General features: G+C 38.7%; 1 protein-coding gene across 1 annotated transcript in view; it reads left to right on the top strand.

Annotated features, from left to right (window-relative positions):
• The first annotated feature begins 1,237 nt into the window (after positions 1 to 1,237).
• The window catches only part of LOC119725418, a 31,928-nt gene continuing 12,447 nt past the window's right edge, over positions 1,238 to 20,718 (top strand). The window contains exon 1 of the mRNA XM_038196823.1: positions 1,238 to 1,514. The gene's annotated coding sequence lies outside the window, so the exon portion shown is untranslated. The remainder of the gene's footprint in view (positions 1,515 to 20,718) is intronic.

Raw genomic sequence — 20,718 nt, 5'->3', positions numbered from 1 at the left:
TATAGGCATATAATGGCCGATAAAAGCAGGTTCCTGAAGTTTCACAAAGAGAATTGTTTAACTGCTCGTTCCCAGACTGCAGAACGTGCGAAATACTGTGCGTACTTCACTGACTGAGCAACGAAACATTGATTGGGACCGATATCAGAGTTCAAAAGGAAGCATATGTCAAAGTACACGACTAGGGAGAATTTGCCAAGAAATACAGTGATTCGATTTACACATAGCGTGGGGCGCTGTATTCAGCAGTGTACTATGCACGTCTACGTATGCAGCGGACATATAAATTCTTACTACATGTGTTCCGTAGACTGAATTCCAGTCTGTGATTTATGGTGGTAGTCGTACGGTGCTTGTTGTCCATCAGTGTTCAATTTCGGTACTTGTACTGTATGGAAGTGACGACTCCTTGTCAAGTCTATCGGCACACATTATTGTTTAAGAACACTTCCTCATAAATTCAAATTTATGCACGCATGCGTATCAATTTGCCCACAGGGAAACAGCGAAGCGGTCCATTGAAAATGCAAACTTGGGTCCAAACAGTTTTGCAATTTGCTTTCAATTTCTCCAGGATTTGTGCCATCTGTCTTCGGAAAAAAACATATCGTCTTGAGTATCACTTTTTGGTCTAAGTGGTTTTATTGTACAGGATAAAATTGATAAAATTGATATTTTTGTTCCAAGAAATGAGACAAGAACAAATTTCTTAGTGAAAAAAAAACATGTTTAGCAGTATAATAATTATGTTGACCTTTTACAAAACAACATTTGTTTGTCTTAATCAACGTTTCAGCCATTGCTTAATAATCGTGTTCATGATGGTAAAGAGTGAGGATTTGGTAGTTATTGCCAACTTATTGACTGCAGTTTGAAGTTTAGAAGTTTGCCAACTTGGTATGTGAAAACTCAAAAGGCTAGGGTATGTCCACAGATTATAATTCTTTGCACTGTATTTGATTGTTTGATTAACATGTCGGAAGTTGTAATGACACATCTTCCAATTTGTTTACCACCTGGCTATAAAACAAGTTCAGTCGTCACGTTTCATTGAATCGTGAAGGTAGATGAAGCTAGCTGAATCAAGTTTGGTTTCGTGCCGTGCGCACGAGGTCAAGGGAAATCAGCATAGGCCAATCAATGCGCATGCATGTATGAATTTGACTTCATTGTGAACTGGTGTATTGCGCATGCGTGAGCCGCTGGGCGTTGGCAAACCGTCACAAGTTTCTTGCCTGCCTGCCAAACTCAGGCCAGTGTTGCATATTGATTTATACTGGCTATAACAACGGAACGGAATAATCGGCGTAGGAACCCGGTACAGTACTCACAAACAATCTACAAGCCGGACCATGTCACAGATCTTCTCTATTTGTATCTACACTGATCCCGATTCAAGATCTAACACATCACTTCTTGGCACGTATACTGCAATCTGAGGAGAAAGTTCCTGAAATCCGCCAGGTACATGTCCGGAGATCAGCCAAAGCAAAGACAAGGCCAGAGTCAAACAGGTACGTATACTGCAGGCACTGTGTGGAGAGTAAAATTTGAACGATCTTGGATCTGTGATCAGTTCCTTTGGCCTCTGTGACATCCGTGCTCGCGGTAGAGTTGCGTTTTCAACATGAATTCTTGATCACGGCATTCAAGTCTCTTGTAATTGCATGCTTGACTCTTCATTTTGTTTATATTGAATTTTGAACCCTCGCCCCTACTGTTTCAAAATGGTGTCTTCCTCGATCTTGCCTTGCCTGGTATTTCTTTTCTCACAAGGTACTTCGTGTGGTGCTGACTGTATTGCGTCAACTATTTGTCTTCGGTATTTTAATTATCTGTGCATAAAGAAAAGTACACAGTTGTACGAAGAATCAAATTCCCTAAGTACATGCACACGTCTTTTGTACAAGTAAGTGTAATGTTCAGGGGCGCACCCATACTGGGAATTGGATTGCTCAAAAACCATCAAAACAAAATCAGGCCAACTTTACTCACTCTAGCTAGTGTAGCCAGCAAAATTCTCAAAAATTGTCATTATGCATAAAAAAAAGGTCTACGGCATGTCACCAACCAAGTTTAAAAACTCAGCTCAATTTTCTAAGCATACTTTTCTTCAATATTTTGCACATGAGAGGGAAGTCAAGTGATTTCAAAACGAGACTACAGAATAGACTTGTACATGTCCAACCATGGTCCAACTGTTTAAAAAGACTGAAATCTTCCATCATTCTCATTAGTCTGGTGGCTGGCTGTGGAGAAATGTGTAGAAATAGAGACTAGTACCTGACATCCTATTATTTGTTTGGCACAGTTCTCGTGTTCTCGTGCTTAAATAAGTTCAAAGAAATTATTTAATCCACACCCTTAACAGTATCATTTATTTAAGGTTTCAGGATGGCCGCGCAACCGAAGTCCAGATTCCATACCCTGTACGTGTGTTGTATAGGTGCAGACTATAGGCACCAATGAGAAATGCGCAACCTCAAAATAGATCAAGAAAATGCTCATTGCTCCAACTGCTGATCGAGACACTTACATGTTAATCGAATGAAAGCTTGATTACCCTCTTTTACTTACTTTTCAATTCGGGGTTAAACAATGACTTAATATGGGCTGACTTTTCACTACAAAAATGTCGCCTCGCGGATAAGCAGTCCTGAAGCCCATATCGCCATTTTGAAAAAAAAATATCCCGACAAATTAGAGCTTCTTTGTGTCCAAATACATCCCAAATTTTCCAGAAATACAAGTTCCAACACCATTTCAGAGCTAGGGCCCTTCATTTCCACCAACCCTCAAATCGTGATTTGGCCGGCACTGGCCATTCTGGGCCTATTTAATCACTAGTGTACACCACCCGTAGGCCTAATGTAGTTAATAATACGGCCAAGCTTTCAAAATGGCGGCTTCACGGCAAATCCTGACTGTACCATTACCTTAACCGTATAGAAGTTGTTGTTTGACACGTTTCAATGATTTTTCTATACAGGCTCTTAACATGAGAAAAGAGTCATTGTTGCCGCACTAGGCCTTGACTCAATAGTATGGCAATGCCTTCGGGCTTGAGCTTTAGAAATTATATTCCCTCGACGAACAATATTTTTGTGTAAATCTGTCCGTGTGGCCATTTTATGTACAAACCTTGCCATTGAAACCGAACTGCTAAATCTCTAGTGTGAACTTCTGAAACGAAATGAAAGTCACAGACCGTGCATATTTGTTAAAGTGTGTGAAGAAACGAAAGTACTAATGCACACTGGTTGCAATACACTGCCAAAGATGGTTTTCTTTAAAATAAGCTTTTTTTTCCGGGGGGGGGGGGGATATTAAAGAAACTTGAACCTGTCTTGCCCCTCAGTATTTTTCCAAGGAAAGACACAATAAAATATTTCTTAGAAAAAAAAAACACACTTTGAGCAGTGTGATATGTGGCCCTTTTACGAAACAAGACCTGTTTGTCTTAATTAACATTTCAATCAATTTGCTTAATATTCGTCTTCACGATGGTGAAGACTGAGTATTTCGTGGTCATGATAATGACTGTTGTTTGAAGTTTAGAAGTTTGCCATCTTAATGAGATAACTCAAAAAGCTAAGGTATGTCAACAGATTATAAATCGTTGTACATGTACCGCATTTCATCGTTTGATTAATATGTCAGAAATTTCTGTAATATACATCTTCCCATTTTGTTTACCACCTTGCTATAAAACAGTTCAGTCGTCACGTTTCATTGAATCGTGAAGGTAGAAGAAGCTATCTAGCTGAAACAAGTTTGGTTTCGTGCCGTGCGCTCGAGGTTAAGGGAAATCAGCATGGGCCATCAATGCGCATGCGTGTATGAATTTGACTTCATTGTGAACTGGTCTACTGCGCATGCCTGGGCCGCTGGGCGTTGGCACACCGTCATATGTTTCTTTATCGGCGTAGGAACCCGGTGCAGTACACACAAACAATCTGCATGCCGGGCCATGTCACTGGTGTTTTCTTTGTGTATCAAATCGTGATTTGGCCGGCATATGCCATTTTGGGCCTATTTAATTACTGGTGTACACCACCCGTAGGCCTAATATAGTTTAGAATATGGCCCAGCTTTCAAAATGGCGGCTTCACGGCAAATCCTGACTGTACCATTGCCTTACCGTATGGAAGTTGTCGTTTGACACGTATCAATGATTTCCTATACAGGCTCTTAACATAAGAAAAGAGTCATTGTTGCCGCACTAGGCCTTGACTCAATAGTATGGCAATGCCTTCGGGCTTGAGCTTTAGAAATTATATTCCCTCGACGAACAATATTTTTGTGTAAATCTGTCCGTGTGGCCATTTTATGCACAAACCTTGCCATTCAAACCGAACTGCTAAATCTCTAGTGTGCACTTCTGAAACGCAATGAAAGTCACAGACCGTACATATTTGTTAAAGTGTGTAGAGAAACGAAAGTACTAATGCATACTGGTTGCAATACACTGCCAAAGATGGTTTTCTTTAAAATAAGCTTTTTTTTCCGGGGGGGGGGGGAATATTAAAGAAACTTGAACCTGTCTTGCCCCTCAGTATTTTTCCAAGGAAAGACACAATAAAATATTTCTTAGAAAGACAAAAAAACACACTTTGAGCAGTGTGATATGTGGCCCTTTTACGAAACAAGAACTGTTTGTCTTAATCAACATTTCAATCAATTTGCTTAATATTTGTCTCCACGATGGTAAAGACTGAGTATGTGGTGGTCATGATAATGACTGTTGTTTGAAGTTTAGAAGTTTGCCAACTTAATGAGATAAGTCAAAAAGCTAAGGTATGTCAACGGATTATAAATCTTTGTACATGTACTGAATTTCATCGTTTGATTAATATGTCAGAAGTTTCTGTAATATACAGTGTAACCGGGAGAGTGGGATATATTAGTTTTAAGATGTGGCACTCTCCTTACAACCGAGTGGTTCCACTAAAAAAATAATTTGGGTGGAGCGAAGTTTTCTGTTAGAAGAATTATTCAAATGGCAATTATGCAAGAATATGACTATTTTATATACATGTAGTGCAATTTTAAATCCGAAATTAGAAATGAATTATACACCAAATAATGTTATAAAATTATGAAGTAAGAATATTTACCATGCCCTAATAACAAATTTCTGAATGATCATAACACTTTAAAGAAAACCGATAGTTTGGGGGAAATGGGAAAGTCTATTTCAAATAATAATTGTGAAAATGAATATTATAGCAACGCTAAGATTTCAATTAAAGTTTGCGTGCTCGTGTTGCGCAAATGTCACAAATTTGTTTCAAAAGGAAAAATGGAGATTCACAAAAATAAAGTACCTGATAACATTGTTTTCCGGAATTGCCGAATTTTTTTTTTAAATAGTAGGACATAATGTGTTTAAATAAATCGACGGTGTTTACACGAAATCTTCAAAGCCAACTGAAAATCCTTTTTGCCATGCCACTCATGCACAAATTTAATAGAAAATCATATGGAAAAAGCTGATTCAAAAAATACTTGCAAATCACGACAAACAGATTTATTTCAAAAGTTATTAATCAGTCGTGATCACAAGGCAAATTTCCGGCCGTTTCTGTTTTGTTGGCCATAATTTCTGGCAATAAATGAAACATACAACTGACCAGAATGTTGCATAAAAATGATGGCATAAAAAGATTCCGGCATAAAAAGATTCCGGCATAAAAAGATTCCGGCATAAAAAAAAGTTAAATATCAGACAAGGGATTTACTCACCACTTGGGATGATCTACGTTCATGCCTTCCTCTCCGTGCTCGATGTCAAAATCAAAGATCGGCAGAAAATAGTGCAGAAAACTGCAGTTCCGGCAACGCCGAATATAAAATTATTTTGCTGCTATGACGGGGAGCCGCACCAAAAATGTGTAGTTAGTCGAGAGTGTAAGTGCTGAAAATTGTGCCCTGGCTGCAACGAGGTGTTGGATCGAAATCAAAGTTATTTCGCAGCTAGCCCTACAAGAAAACTACACCGAAACGTCCGGAATGTCAGCTATCTAATTTAAACAAAGCGCGTGGAATGTTAAACTCGCCTGCCTGCTACGCCCCTTGCATAGTTTAAAAAGTAGCGGGCAAAATTCTAGGTGGCGCACGCTGTGCTAAAAAAAAACCGTGTGGTTGGCCGCGAGAGGGCGCTAGGCAAAAAGCATGATCACAATGGCTGCTTACATGTGAAATGACACAACCACGGAGTTACAAAAGTTATGAAATCAATGCTGGAGTAAGGAACCTGTCGGGTAAAAGAACTGAAACCCGACCTGGTTACAACATCTTCCAATTTTGTTTACCACCTTGGTATAAAAAGTTCAGTCGTCACGTTTCATTGAATCGTGAAGGAAGATGAAGCTATCTAGCGGAAACAAGTTTGACTTCGTGCCGTGCGCTCGAGGGAAATCAGCATGGGCCAATCAATGCGCATGCGTGTATGATTTTGACTATATTGTGAACTGTTTTTTTGTGTGCATGCGTGGGCCGCTGGGCATTGGTGCACGGTCACATATGTTGCTTTCCTAGCCTGCCAAACTCAGGCCAGTGTTGCATATTGATTCATACTGGCGATACCAACGAAACAGAACCTTATTAATTGAAGGATATCGGCGTACGAACCCGGTACAGTACACGCAAACTTGTCGAATACATTTGAAACTGGACTGCGGACTGACCGTTTTGTCGTGGTATTTATAGGGCGCAAGTGACGTCACGGTATGTTTAAGTGAGGAAACGGTATGAGGGCTATTTTCGTGGGGATTATTAGAATAAAAGTAACGTAAGTAGAATGAACTTCTCTCTTTCTGTCTTTTCTGATTCTCTTCAATGTTCCGCTAAATTATTATTATCGTTTTATCTAACAAAGGGTTTTTCTCTAGTATTTTCGTACGTTTTACTTCAACCAGCTTCAGATCAGAACTTAACTGAAAAGAGCGCGAACGCAATTTCTGCTTATTTTTGGCCCATGTACGACTATAAAACGCGCGCGTGCACTGTCGTGCCTGGATTCCCAGGTACTCAGATAGGGCGCGCGCGGAAAGTGGCTTCACCCCCAATTTCCAGCTTGGTGAATACGCCACTATGCGGCCGTGCGCCGCGACAGTACTATGCTAGCATGTGGTTAAAAAAAGTACTGCGTCACAAGTCGTCAATATCACAAAAAAGACAAGTCTTTAAAAACATCCAAAATCGTTGTCGAAATTGAAAATCGCAATAAGAATCAATAAAAACAACTTAAAAAGGTTAAAATGTGACGATGCACCGGTCAATAAAGAGATAGTTATGGCAAGAAAATTTCAGATATCCCGCGAAACAAAATGTACGTCTGCTCAGTCACGCATGCGCACTAAATAGATCGCGGAAATGCTCATGGCTCCAACTGCTGTTTGAGACTCAAACATGTAAATCAAATCAAAGCTTGTTTACCCTCTCTATCTTTCCCTTTGGGATGAACAGTGACTTAATTTGGGCTGACTTGTCGCCTCACAGATAAGCAGTCCTGAAGCCCATATCGCCATTTTGAAGAAGAAAAATGTCCTGCCACTCTAGTGCAAATTAGAGATACTTTGTGTTCATCCCTAATTTTCCAGAAATACAAGTTCGAAGACCATTTCAAAGCTAGGGCCCTTCATTTCCACCAACCCCCATATCGTGATTTGCCGGCATAGGCCATTTTGGGCCTATTTAATTACTGGTGTACACCACTTGTAGGCCTAATGTAGATTAAAATATGGCCGAGCTTTCAAAATGGCGGCTTCACGGCAAACCCCGACAGTACCATTGCCTTACCGCATGGAAATTGTTGTTTGACATGTACCAATGATTTTCTATAGGGCTTTTAACTCTTTCAGTGCCCGCGAAATTTGAAAAGTTTAACCCTAAAGCGCCCAACTTCGAGCGTTTTTGTTAATTGTTCAAAATTCTGTAAAAAAAAAAAGTAAATAGGTTTTACTCACTAAATTTGTTGTTGTTACTCTCTGGTATATCCTTGATATATTGGTAAGTCAAAAGTAGTCACAAACATAGTGATACACCCTGAAACACTGGCCTGAACACAGGGAGATTCCGCACTTTTTGCAGAAAATACGAGATTTAGTACTGCGCCCTCTCGCAAGAACTCGAATGAAAAAATAAATACAGGTCGTACATGCATGAAAATGGTACCATTAGAAAGAGCAAGAGCGCCCCCTTTTGATAACATATTTACTCTACCTCGTACATGTACGAGGTTTGGCAATTTTAAGTACGAACATTTACGAACATTACCTCGTACATGTACGAGGTTGGCGCTATTGGACTAACAAATATACCTCGTACATGTACGAGTTTGGCACTGAAAGAGTTAACGTAAGAAAAGAATCATTGTTGTCCCACCAGGCCTTGACTCAATTGCATTGCAATGCCTTTGGGCTTGAGCTTTATAGATTATTTTTCTTCAATAAAAACTGTTTTTGTGTGTGTATCTATTATGTGTGTGCTTATTTCATGCACAAGCTCACCATTCAAACCGAACTGGTATAAGTCTCTAGTTGATAATTCTGATACGAAATGGAAGTCTCAAACCATACATATTCTTAAAAGCCTTGAAGAAAGGAAATTACTATAATAGTCACTGTATGTAAAACACATCCAAAGATGGATTTCTTTAAAATAAGCGACTTTTTCAAGAAAAAAAATGTTGTTCCAGAAAACTGAACTGTCTTACCCCTCGATAAATTTTCTAAGGAATGAGATTCTTTATGGGCAAAGTCAATGTTGCCAGTGTAATATGTGGCCATGTTTGTCTTAATCAACATTTTATTCATTGCTTAATCGTCTTCACGATAGCAAAAGTTGAGGAATTGGGTAGTCATTGGACAACATAATGACTGCAGTTTGAAGTTTGGAAGTTTGCCAACTTGTGTGAGGCTTGGTGTGACATAGCTCAAAAGGCTAGGAATATGTCAACAAATTATAATACATTGAAGTGCATTTCATCGTTTTATTAATTAACATGCCAGACGTTTAAATGATACATTATTTAACATAGTTTTATTTCTCTCCTTTATATCTCTCCTTTATTTCTCTCCTTGTTTATTAGCTGTTTCGGTGACACACCGAAACAGCTCTTGTTTTCGTTAAGATTTTTTTTTTTCTTTTTTTTTTCTTTTTTTAGCTGTTTCGTCGACACACCGAAACAGCTCTTGTTTTCGTTAAGATTTTTTTTTTTTTAGCTGTTTCGGTGACACACCGAAACAGCTCTTGTTTTCGTTAAGATTTTTTTTTTTTTTTTTCTTTTTCTTCTCCTTTTTCAGACTTTTTCTCCATAGGTTTAACACACGTTTCTTCCACCAATCCACTTTGCCACTTTTTTAAATCCGATCGATTTCAGGCTTGATACATACTTAGACCACCACCCACAGATGGTCCTAGAAGAAATTCGTGACCGTGACGTCATCAGGTGTCGGGTTACGTCACATTAAAGATGCATTTTTCCCCATATTTTTTGTACACGTTTTAAAACACTCCATTCTGGCCTCTTCGTAAATCAGATCGACCTCAGACTCATTAAACAAAATTTCAAATGTGTGTATCACAGACACTGTTAATAGTTACAGCAAACAAATGTCACAATTGTATTGCTATAATGCTACCTTCAATTTCAACACTTTTGGGGGGCATGAATGCCTCCCGTTTTTGAATTATGAATATTAATGAGGTCGGTAACGGAAGGACGGTAAAACGGACAAGGGTTTTCCAACTTACTCACGTTTTGCGTAAACTCTGTGAATTTTATGGGGCAATTATATTTTAAAGGTAGGAAATGGAATCCCTGAAGCTTTATCTATACTATACCACCTTTTATTTGACTTTAAGTGTTTCGGTAATATAATTACAACGTTTTAAGTGGATTATAATTTGGTAACGGAAGGCCAAAAGGTTTACTCAATTATAGCATGAACAAAATGTGAATTTACACTAATTATACAAGTGAAACAAATTGCTGAAATGTGTAACTGAATGTGAAATCAACAATATGTAGACCTGGCATAAATAATTATACCCAAATCTATTGAGATAAAGATAGAAGCCTGCTAATTAATGATAACAAAAGAAAAATGAAAACAACCAAAAACACATCATTCACGAACACAAGACAACTACAGAAATGAACTTCAAACCCATCACCTCAATCCTTAAAAGTTTAAATACACAGTATTTGAACACGTGAGTATATTGGTTACATGTTCACCAACAGCTTTTAATAATAATACCGGTAGGTTCAGTGGTTTACCTAAAGGGTGGGGGGGGGGGCGACCAGCCTACATGGACAAGGTAAAAACATCTACTGGTAGAACTGATGGCTTCAGAATCATTATGCTTTTAGGTGTTGCTTTTAATTGAACTCTAAATTCAATGTTTGAAATCAAATTACAATGATTTAGAGTAGTAACAATTAACTTATAAACATCCAAACTGAAATTGTTAACTTGGGCATAATTTGTCAAAGATTGCACCTCACATGTCTTACACATGTAAATTGAATGAAAGTGCCCCAAAGTACCGGTACTTTCTTCCATCTCATTTTTGACTTAATTTGTTTCTGGAATGGCTTCACAGAAATTGTATCTTTCTCTATTGTCCATGAATCCTGATGGCAGCAACTTTATGACTTGATTTTCTGCAACAACTCCATACATGTACAAGTACTGGTACGTCGGCATACATATATGTACATACATGTATGTACATTGTACATGTAGTACATGCCTGTGCCATCCTTTGTAACAAACACCTTGCCCTGTTTATCCCGCTTTTGTGAAGGTGGGTCACATGAATGTCCTTTCAATGCTCATTATACATGCATGTATTTGCAGTGATTTTCATTTTTCAAACATGAGCACAAATGTCGTAACATTTGATAAAAATACGATTTGTCCTTCCGTTACCGTCCTTCCGTTACCAATTTGGTAACGGAAGGACGTGATTTAATTAATTGTAATTAAAAAACGAGAAGTGCAGCAGTGTCAGTTATAATGTCATATTGAAGGCCTACCTAAACTTGCTTTGCACAATAACTTTCAATGCATTCATACTGCAAGTTTTAAAAATAAATTAAAAATATGTATTTTTTCGGTAACGGAAGGACATTTTCGAAGGCTGAAATATTAGAAGTCACTGAAGCGAAACAAATTACGCAAAACATTAAAAACAAGTTTCAGTCAGTTTTTCAAGGCCAATACTTTCTCATGACAGAAACTGATGGCATTAGTTCCTATTTTTGTGTGTGTATTGGTAGAATACTTTCATATCACTTTTAATCACATTTTTAGGATTAAAACAGGATTATTACGTAATCCTATTTTTTTGTACTGAAATGTATCAAAAATAGAATTCTGACTTCAAATCTTGAAAATATAGACTTTTAGCTTTCATTTGATGCCAAATTTGTTTAAGTCACATGTATTTGAATTTTTTGGTGTCATGTCCACTTTGGTGTGGAATTGCCCAGAAGCATTTCCCCCATAGGGTTTGTACACGTTTTAAAACACTCCACTTTGGCACTTTCGTAAATTCGATGTACTTTAGACTTGTCACACACCTAGACCACCACCCACAGATGGTCCTAGAAGAAATTTGTGATCGTGACGTCATCTGGTGTCAGGTTACGTCACATTAAAGATGCATTTTTCCCTATATGTTTTGTACACGTTTTAAAACACTCCACTTTGGCACTTTCGTAAATTCGATGTACTTTAGACTTGTCACACACCTAGACCACCACCCACAGATGGTCCTAGAAGAAATTTGTGATCGTGACGTCATCTGGTGTCAGGTTACGTCACATTAAAGATGCATTTTTCCCTATATGTTTTGTACACGTTTTAAAACACTCCAGTTTGGCATTTTCGTAAATCCGATCAACTTTAAACTTAATTCATACTTAGACCACCACCCACAGATGGTTCTAGACGAAATTCGTGATCGTGACGTCATCAAGTGTCAGGTTACGTCACATTAAAGATGCATTTTTCCCCATAGGGTTTGTACATGTATTAAAACGCTCCATTTCGGCACTTTTGTAAATCCGATGGACGTTACACTTGGTACACACTTAGACCATCACCCACAGATGGTTCTTGAAGAAATTCGAGATCGTGACGTCATCAGGTGTCACGTTACTTCACATTAAAGATGCACATTTTCCCTATATGTTTTGTACACGTTTTAAAACGCTCCACCTTGGCACCTTCATAAATGCGATCGACCTCAGACTTAATACATACTTAGACCACCACCTACAGATGGTCCAAGAAGAAATATGTGATCGTGGCGTCATCAGGTGTTGGGTTACGTCACATTAAAGATGCGTTTTTCCCCATATGTTTTGTACACGTTTTAAAACAATCCACTTTGGCACCTTCGTAAATCCGATCGACCTCAGTCTTGATACATACTTAGACCACCACCCACAGATGGTCCTAGAAGAAATTCGTGATCGTGACGTCATCAGGTGTTGGGTTACATCACATTAAAGATGCATTTTTCCCCATAGGGTTTGTACACGTTTAAAAACACTCTACTTTGGCACTTTTGTAAATTATGCGATCGACGTTAGACCTGGTACACACTTAGACTATCACCCACAGATGGTCCTAGAAGAAATTCGCGATCGTACCAATGCCGAGATGGGTTATAGACAAATTCATGTGATGTCATCATCAAATGTCATGTGACGTCCCTTAAAGGGGCATTTTGTTCTTTATAGGCCTATATTTACAGACTTACATTTTCGATTTGGTTATAACTTGACATGTACGTATAATGTGCTGTTATAGATGACATTTTTAGTGACGTCACTGATTGTTCATGACGTGCACAGAGTATTTCGAATATCCGAAACAGCTTGTGTTTGTCCACAAACTCATCTCTATTTTATTTATGTTTTTCTCCTTTTTCAGACTTTTTCCCCATAGGTTTAACACACGTTTCTTCCACCAGTCCACTTTGCCACTTTTTTAAATCCGATTGATTTCAGACTTGGTACCTACTTAGACCACCACCCAGAGATGGTCCTAGAAGAAATTTGTGATCATGACGTCATCAGGTGTCAGGTTACATCAAATTAAAGATTCATTTTTCCCCATATGTTTTGTACACGTTTTAAAACACTCCAGTTTGGCATTTTCGTAAATCCGATCGACTTTAAACTTAATTCATACTTAGACCACCACCCACAGATGGTTCTAGACGAAATTCGTGATCGTGACGTCATCAAGTGTCTGGTAACGTCACATTAAAGATGCATTTTCCCCCATATGTTTTGTACACGTTTTAAAACACTCCAGTTTGGCATCTTCGTAAATCTGATCGACTTTAAACTTAATTCATACTTAGACCACCACTCACAGATGGTTCTAGACGAAATTCGTGATCGTGACGTCATCAAGTGTCTGGTTACGTCACATTAAAGATGCATTTTCCTCCATATGTTTTGTACACGTTTTAAAACACTCCAGTTTGGCATCTTCGTAAATCTGATCGACTTTAAACTTAATTCATACTTAGACCACCACCCACAGATGGTTCTAGACGAAATTCGTGAGTGTGACGTCATCAAATGTCAGGTTACGTCACATTAAAGATGCATTTTTCCCATAGGGTTTGTACATGTATTAAAACGCTCCATTTCGGCACTTTCGTAAATACAATCGACGTTACACTTGGTACACACTGAGACCATCACCCACAGATGGTCCTTAAAGAAATTCGTGATCGTGACGTCATCAGTTGTCACGCTACTTCACATTAAAGATGCACATTTTCCCTATATGCTTTGTACACGTTTTAAAACACTCCACCTTGGCACCTTCAAAAATGCGATCGACCTCAGACTTAATACATACTTAGACCACCATCCACAGATGGTCCAAGAAGAAATTCGTGATCGTGACGTCATCAGTTGTTACACTATCTCACATTAAAGTTGCACATTTTCCGTATACATGTATGCTTTGTACACGTTTTAAAACACTCCACCTTGGCACCTTCATAAATGCGATCGACCTCAGACTTAATACATACTTAGACCACCACCCACAGATGGTCCTAGAAGAAATTCGTGATCGTGACGTCATCATGTGTTGGGTTACATCACATTAAAGATTCATTTTTCCCCATAGGGTTTGTACACGTTTTAAAACACTCTACTTTGGCACTTTTGTAAATTATGCGATCGACGTTAAACCTGGTATACACTTAGACTACCACCCACAGATGGTCCTAGAAGAAATTCGTGATCGTACCAATGCCAAGATGGGTTATAGATGAACATTCATGTGATGTCATCATCAAATGTCATGTGACGTCCCTTAAAGGGGCATTTTGTTCTTCATTGGCCTATATTTACAGACCTTTATGTTCGATTTGGTTATAACTTGACATGTACGTATAATGTGCTGTTATAGATGACATTTTTAGTGACGTCACTGATTGTTCATCACATGCACAGAGTATTTCGAATATCCGAAACAGCTTGTGTTTGTCCACAAACACATCTCTAGTTAGCTGTTTCGGTGACTCACCGAAACAGCTATTGTTTTCGTTAAGATTTTTTTTTTTTTTTTTTTTTTTTTTTTAGCTGTTTCGGTGACTCACCGAAACAGCTATTGTTTTCGTTAAGATTTTTTTTTTTCTTTTTTTTTTTTTTTAGCTGTTTCGGTTACACACCGAAACAGCTCTTGTTTTCATTAAGATTTTTTTTTTTAGCTGTTTCGGTGACACACCGAAACAGCTCTTGTTTTCGTTAAGATTTTTTTTTTTCTTTTTTTTTTTTTTCTCCTTTTTCAGACTTTTTCTCCATAGGTTTAACACACGTTTCTTCCACCAGTCCACTTTACCACTTTTTCAAACCCGATTGATTTCAGACTTGATACATACTTAGACCACCACCCACAGATGGTCCTAGAAGAAATTCGTGACCGTGACGTCATCAGGTGTCGGGTTACGTCACATTAAAGATGCATTTTTCCCCATATGTTTTGTACACGTTTTAAAACACTCCACTTTGGCCTCTTCGTCAATCCGATCGACCTCAGACTTGATACATACTTAGAGCATCACCCACAGATGGTCCTAGAAGAAATTTGTGATCATGGCGTTATCTGGTGTTGGGTTACGTCACATTAAAGATGCATTTTTCCCCATAGGGTTTGTACACGTTATAAAACACTCCACTTTGGCACTTTTGTAAATCCAATCGACGTCAGACTTGGTACACACTTAGACTACCACCCACAGATGGTCCTAGACGAAATTTGTGATCGTGACGTCATCAGGTGTTGGGTTACGTTACATTAAAGATGCATTTTTCCCCATAGGGTTTGTACACGTTTTAACACATGCTACTTTGGCACTTTCGTAAATCCGATCGACGTTAGACTTGGTACACACTTAGATTACCACCTACAGATGGTCCTAGAAGAAATTCGTGATTGTGACATCATCAGGTGTAAGGTTACTTCACATTAAAGATGCATTTTCCCCATATGTTTTGTACACGTTTTAAAACACTCCAGTTTTAAAACGCATTTCTCCGATCAATTTTAAACTTAATTCATACTTAGACCACCACCCACAGATGGTCCTAGACGAAATTCGTGATCGTGACATCATCAAGTTTGTACACGTTTTTCTTCAAATCATACTTTGGCACTATATGTCTGATTGACTTTTCACTTGGCAGATTACATTCGAATTGACTTCATCAGGTGTTCATCACAAGCACAGAGTATTTCAAATATACGAAACAGCTTGTGTTTGTCCACAAACACATTTCTAGTTTTTTTTTTTCTCCTTTTTCAGACTTTTTCTCCATAGGTTTAACACACGTTTCTTCCACCAGTCCACTTTGCCACTTTTTCAAATACGATTGATTTCAGACTTGATACATACTTAGACCACCACCCACAGATGGTCCTAGAAGAAATTCGTGACCGTGACGTCATCAGGTGTCGGGTTACGTAACATTAAAGATGCATTTTTCCCCATAGAGTTTGTACACGTTTTAAAACACTCCACTTTGGCCTCTTCGTAAATCCGATCGACCTCAGACTTGATACATACTTAGACCACCACCGACAGATGGTCCTAGAAGAAATTTGTGATCGTGACGTCATCAGGTGTTGGGTTACGTCACATTAAAGATGCATTTTTCCCCATAGGGTTTGTACACGTTTTAAAACATTCTACTTTGTCACTTTTGTAAATCCGATCCACGTTAGACTTGGTACACACTTAAACTACCACCCACAGATGGTCCTAGAAGAAATTCGTGATCGATACATCATCAGGTGTAAGGTTACTTCACATTAAAGATGCATTTTTCCCCGTAGGGTTTGTACACGTTTTTCTTCAAATCATACTTTGGCACTATATGTCTGATTGACTTTTCACTTGGCAGATGACATTCGAAGTGACTTCATCAAGTGTTCATCACGTGCACAGAGTATTTTAAATATCCGAAACAGCTTGTGTTTGTCCACAAACACATTTCTAGTTTTTTTTTTTTTCTCCTTTTTCAGACTTTTTCTCCATAGGTTTAACACACGTTTCTTCCACCAGTCCACTTTGCCACTATTTTAAATCAGATTGATTTGAGACTTGGTACATACTTAGAACACCACCCACAGATGGTCCTAGAAGAAATTTGTGATCGTGACGTCATCAGGTGTCAGGTTACGTCACACTAAAGATGCATTTTTCCCCATATGTTTTGTACACGTTTTAAAACACTCCAGTTTGGCATCTTCGTAAATCCGATCGACGTTACACTTGGTATACACTTAGACCAATACCCACAGATGGTCCTTGAAGAAATTCGTGATTGTGACGTCATCAGGTGTCACGTTACTTCACATTAAAGATGCACATTTTCCCCATATGTTTTGTTCACGTTTTAAAACACTCCACCTTGGCACCTTCATAAATGCGATCGACCTCAGACTTAATACATACTTAGACCACCACCCACAGATGGTCCAAGAAGAAATGTGTGATCGTGGCGTCATCAGGTGTTGGGTTACGTCACATTAAAGATGCATTTTTCCCATAGGGTTTGTACACGTTTTAAAGCACTCTACATTTGCACTTTTGTAAATTATGCGATCGACGTTAGAGCTGGTACACACTTAGACTATACCACCCACAGATGGTCCTAGAAGAAATTCGTGATCGTACCAATGCCGAGATAGGTTATAGATGAAAATTCATGTGATGCCATCATCAAATGTCATGTGACGTCCCTTAAAGGGGCATTTTGTTCTTTATAGGCCTATAGTTACAGACCTATATGTTCGATTTGGTTATAACTTGACATGTACGTATAATGTGCTGTTAAAGATGACATTTTTAGTGACGTCACTGATTGTTCATCACTTGCATAGAGTATATCGAATATCCGAAACAGCTTGTGTTTGTCCACAAACACATCTCTAGTTTTTTTTTTTTCTCCTTTTTCAGACTTTTTCTCCATAGGTTTAACACACGTTTCTTCCACCAGTCCACTTTGCCACTATTTTAAATCAGATTGATTTGAGACTTGGTACATACTTAGAACACCACCCACAGATGGTCCTAGAAGAAATTTGTGATCGTGACGTCATCAGGTGTCAGGTTACGTCACACTAAAGATGCATTTTTCCCCATATGTTTTGTACACGTTTTAAAACACTCCAGTTTGGCATCTTCGTAAATCCGATCGACGTTACACTTGGTATACACTTAGACCAATACCCACAGATGGTCCTTGAAGAAATTCGTGATTGTGACGTCATCAGGTGTCACGTTACTTCACATTAAAGATGCACATTTTCCCCATATGTTTTGTTCACGTTTTAAAACACTCCACCTTGGCACCTTCATAAATGCGATCGACCTCAGACTTAATACATACTTAGACCACCACCCACAGATGGTCCAAGAAGAAATGTGTGATCGTGGCGTCATCAGGTGTTGGGTTACGTCACATTAAAGATGCATTTTTCCCATAGGGTTTGTACACGTTTTAAAGCACTCTACATTTGCACTTTTGTAAATTATGCGATCGACGTTAGAGCTGGTACACACTTAGACTATACCACCCACAGATGGTCCTAGAAGAAATTCGTGATCGTACCAATGCCGAGATAGGTTATAGATGAAAATTCATGTGATGCCATCATCAAATGTCATGTGACGTCCCTTAAAGGGGCATTTTGTTCTTTATAGGCCTATAGTTACAGACCTATATGTTCGATTTGGTTATAACTTGACATGTACGTATAATGTGCTGTTAAAGATGACATTTTTAGTGACGTCACTGATTGTTCATCACTTGCATAGAGTATATCGAATATCCGAAACAGCTTGTGTTTGTCCACAAACACATCTCTAGTTTTTTTTTTTCTCCTTTTTCAGACTTTTTCTCCATAGGTTTAACACACGTTTCTTCCACCAGTCCACTTTGCCACTATTTTAAATCAGATTGATTTGAGACTTGGTACATACTTAGAACACCACCCACAGATGGTCCTAGAAGAAATTTGTGATCGTGACGTCATCAGGTGTCAGGTTACGTCACACTAAAGATGCATTTTTCCCCATATGTTTTGTACACGTTTTAAAACACTCCAGTTTGGCATCTTCGTAAATCCGATCGACTTTAAACTTAATTCATACTTAGACCACCACCCACAGATGGTTCTAGACGAAATTCGTGATCGTGACGTCATCAAGTGTCAGGTTACGTCACATTAAAGATGCATTTTTCCCCATAGGGTTTGTACATGTGTTAAAACGCTCCATTTCGGCACTTTTGTAAATCCGATCGACGTTACACTTGGTATACACTTAGACCAATACCCACAGATGGTCCTTGAAGAAATTCGTGATTGTGACGTCATCAGGTGTCACGTTACATTACATTAAAGATGCACATTTTCCCCATATGTTTTGTTCACGTTTTAAAACACTCCACCTTGGCACCTTCATAAATGCGATCGACCTCAGACTTAATACATACTTAGACCACCACCCACAGATGGTCCAAGAAGAAATGTGTGATCGTGACGTCATCAGGTGTTGGGTTACGTCACATTAAAGATGCATTTTTCCCCATGTGTTTTGTACACGTTTTAAAACACTCCATTCTGGCCTCTTCGTAAATCAGATCGACCTCAGCCTTGATACATACTTAGACCACCACCCACAGATGGTCCTAGAAGAAATTCGGGACCGTGACGTCATCAGGTGTCGGGTTACGTCACATTAAAGATGCATTTTTCCCCATATGTTTTGTACACGTTTTGGCATCTTCGTAAATCCGATCGACTTTAAACTTAATTCATACTTAGACCACCACCCACAGATGGTCCTAGACAAAATTCGTGATCTTGACATCATCAAGTGTCAGGTTACTTCACATTAAAGATGCATTTTCCCCTTAGGGTTTGTACACGTTTTAAAACGCTCCATTTCGGCACTTTCGTAACTCTGATCGAAGTTACACTTGGTACACACTTAGACCATCACCCACAGATGGTCCTTGAAGAAATTCGTGATTGTGACGTTATCAGGTGTCACGTTACTTCACATTAAAGATGCACATTTTCCCCATAGGTTTTGTACACATTTTAAAACGCTCCACTTTAGCACTTTCGTAAATTTGATCGACTTTATACTTGGTACACACTTAGACCACTACCCATAGATGGTCCTAGAATAGTTTCGTGATCGTAACATCATCAGGTGTAAGGTTACTTCACATTAAAGATGCATTTTCCCCATAGGTTTTGTACACGTATTTCTTCAAATCATACTTTGGCACTATATGTCTGATTGATTTTGCACTTGGCAGATGACATTCGAAGTGACTTCATCAAGTGTTCATCACGTGCACAGAGTATTTCAAATATCCGAAACAGCTTGTGTTTGTCCACAAACACATTTCTATTTTTTTTCTTCTTTTTCAGACTTTTTCTCCATAGGTTAAACACACGTTTCTTCCACCAATCCACTTTGCCACTTTTTTAAATCCGACCGATTTCAGACTTGGTACATACTTAGACCACTACCCACAGATGGTCCTAGAGGAAATTCGTGACCGTGACGTCATCAGGTGTCGGGTTACGTCACATTAAAGATTCATTTTTCCCCATATGTTTTGTACACGTTTTAAAACACTCCACGTTGGCCTCTTAGTAAATCCGATCGACCTCCGACTTGATACATACTTAGACCATCACCCACAGATGTTCCTCGAAGAAATTCGTCATCGTGATGTCATTAGGTGTCAGGTAACTTCACATTAAAGATGCATTTCCCCCATAGGGTTTGTACACGTTTTAAAACACTCCACTTTGGCACTTTCGTAAATTCGATGTACTTAAGACTTGTCACACACTTAGACCATCACCCACAGCTGGTCCTAGAAGAAATTTGTGATCAAGACGTCATCAGGTGTTGGGTTACGTCACATTAAAGATGCATTTTTCCTCATAGGGTTTGTACACGTTTTAAAACATTCTACTTTGGCACTTTTGTAAATCCGATCAACGTTAGACTTCGTACACACTTAGACTACCACCCACAGATGGTCCTAGAGGAAATTCGTGATCGTGTCATCGTCAGGTGTAAGGTTACTTCACATTTTTATATCTTACTGGTATTACCTATCTTACTGGTATT

This window comes from Patiria miniata, unplaced genomic scaffold (assembly GCF_015706575.1).
Source record: "Patiria miniata isolate m_02_andy unplaced genomic scaffold, ASM1570657v1 HiC_scaffold_19, whole genome shotgun sequence".
Taxonomy (NCBI): domain Eukaryota; kingdom Metazoa; phylum Echinodermata; class Asteroidea; order Valvatida; family Asterinidae; genus Patiria; species Patiria miniata.
Note: the sequence above shows the minus strand (reverse complement) of the source record. Positions and strands in the feature narration are given on the sequence as shown.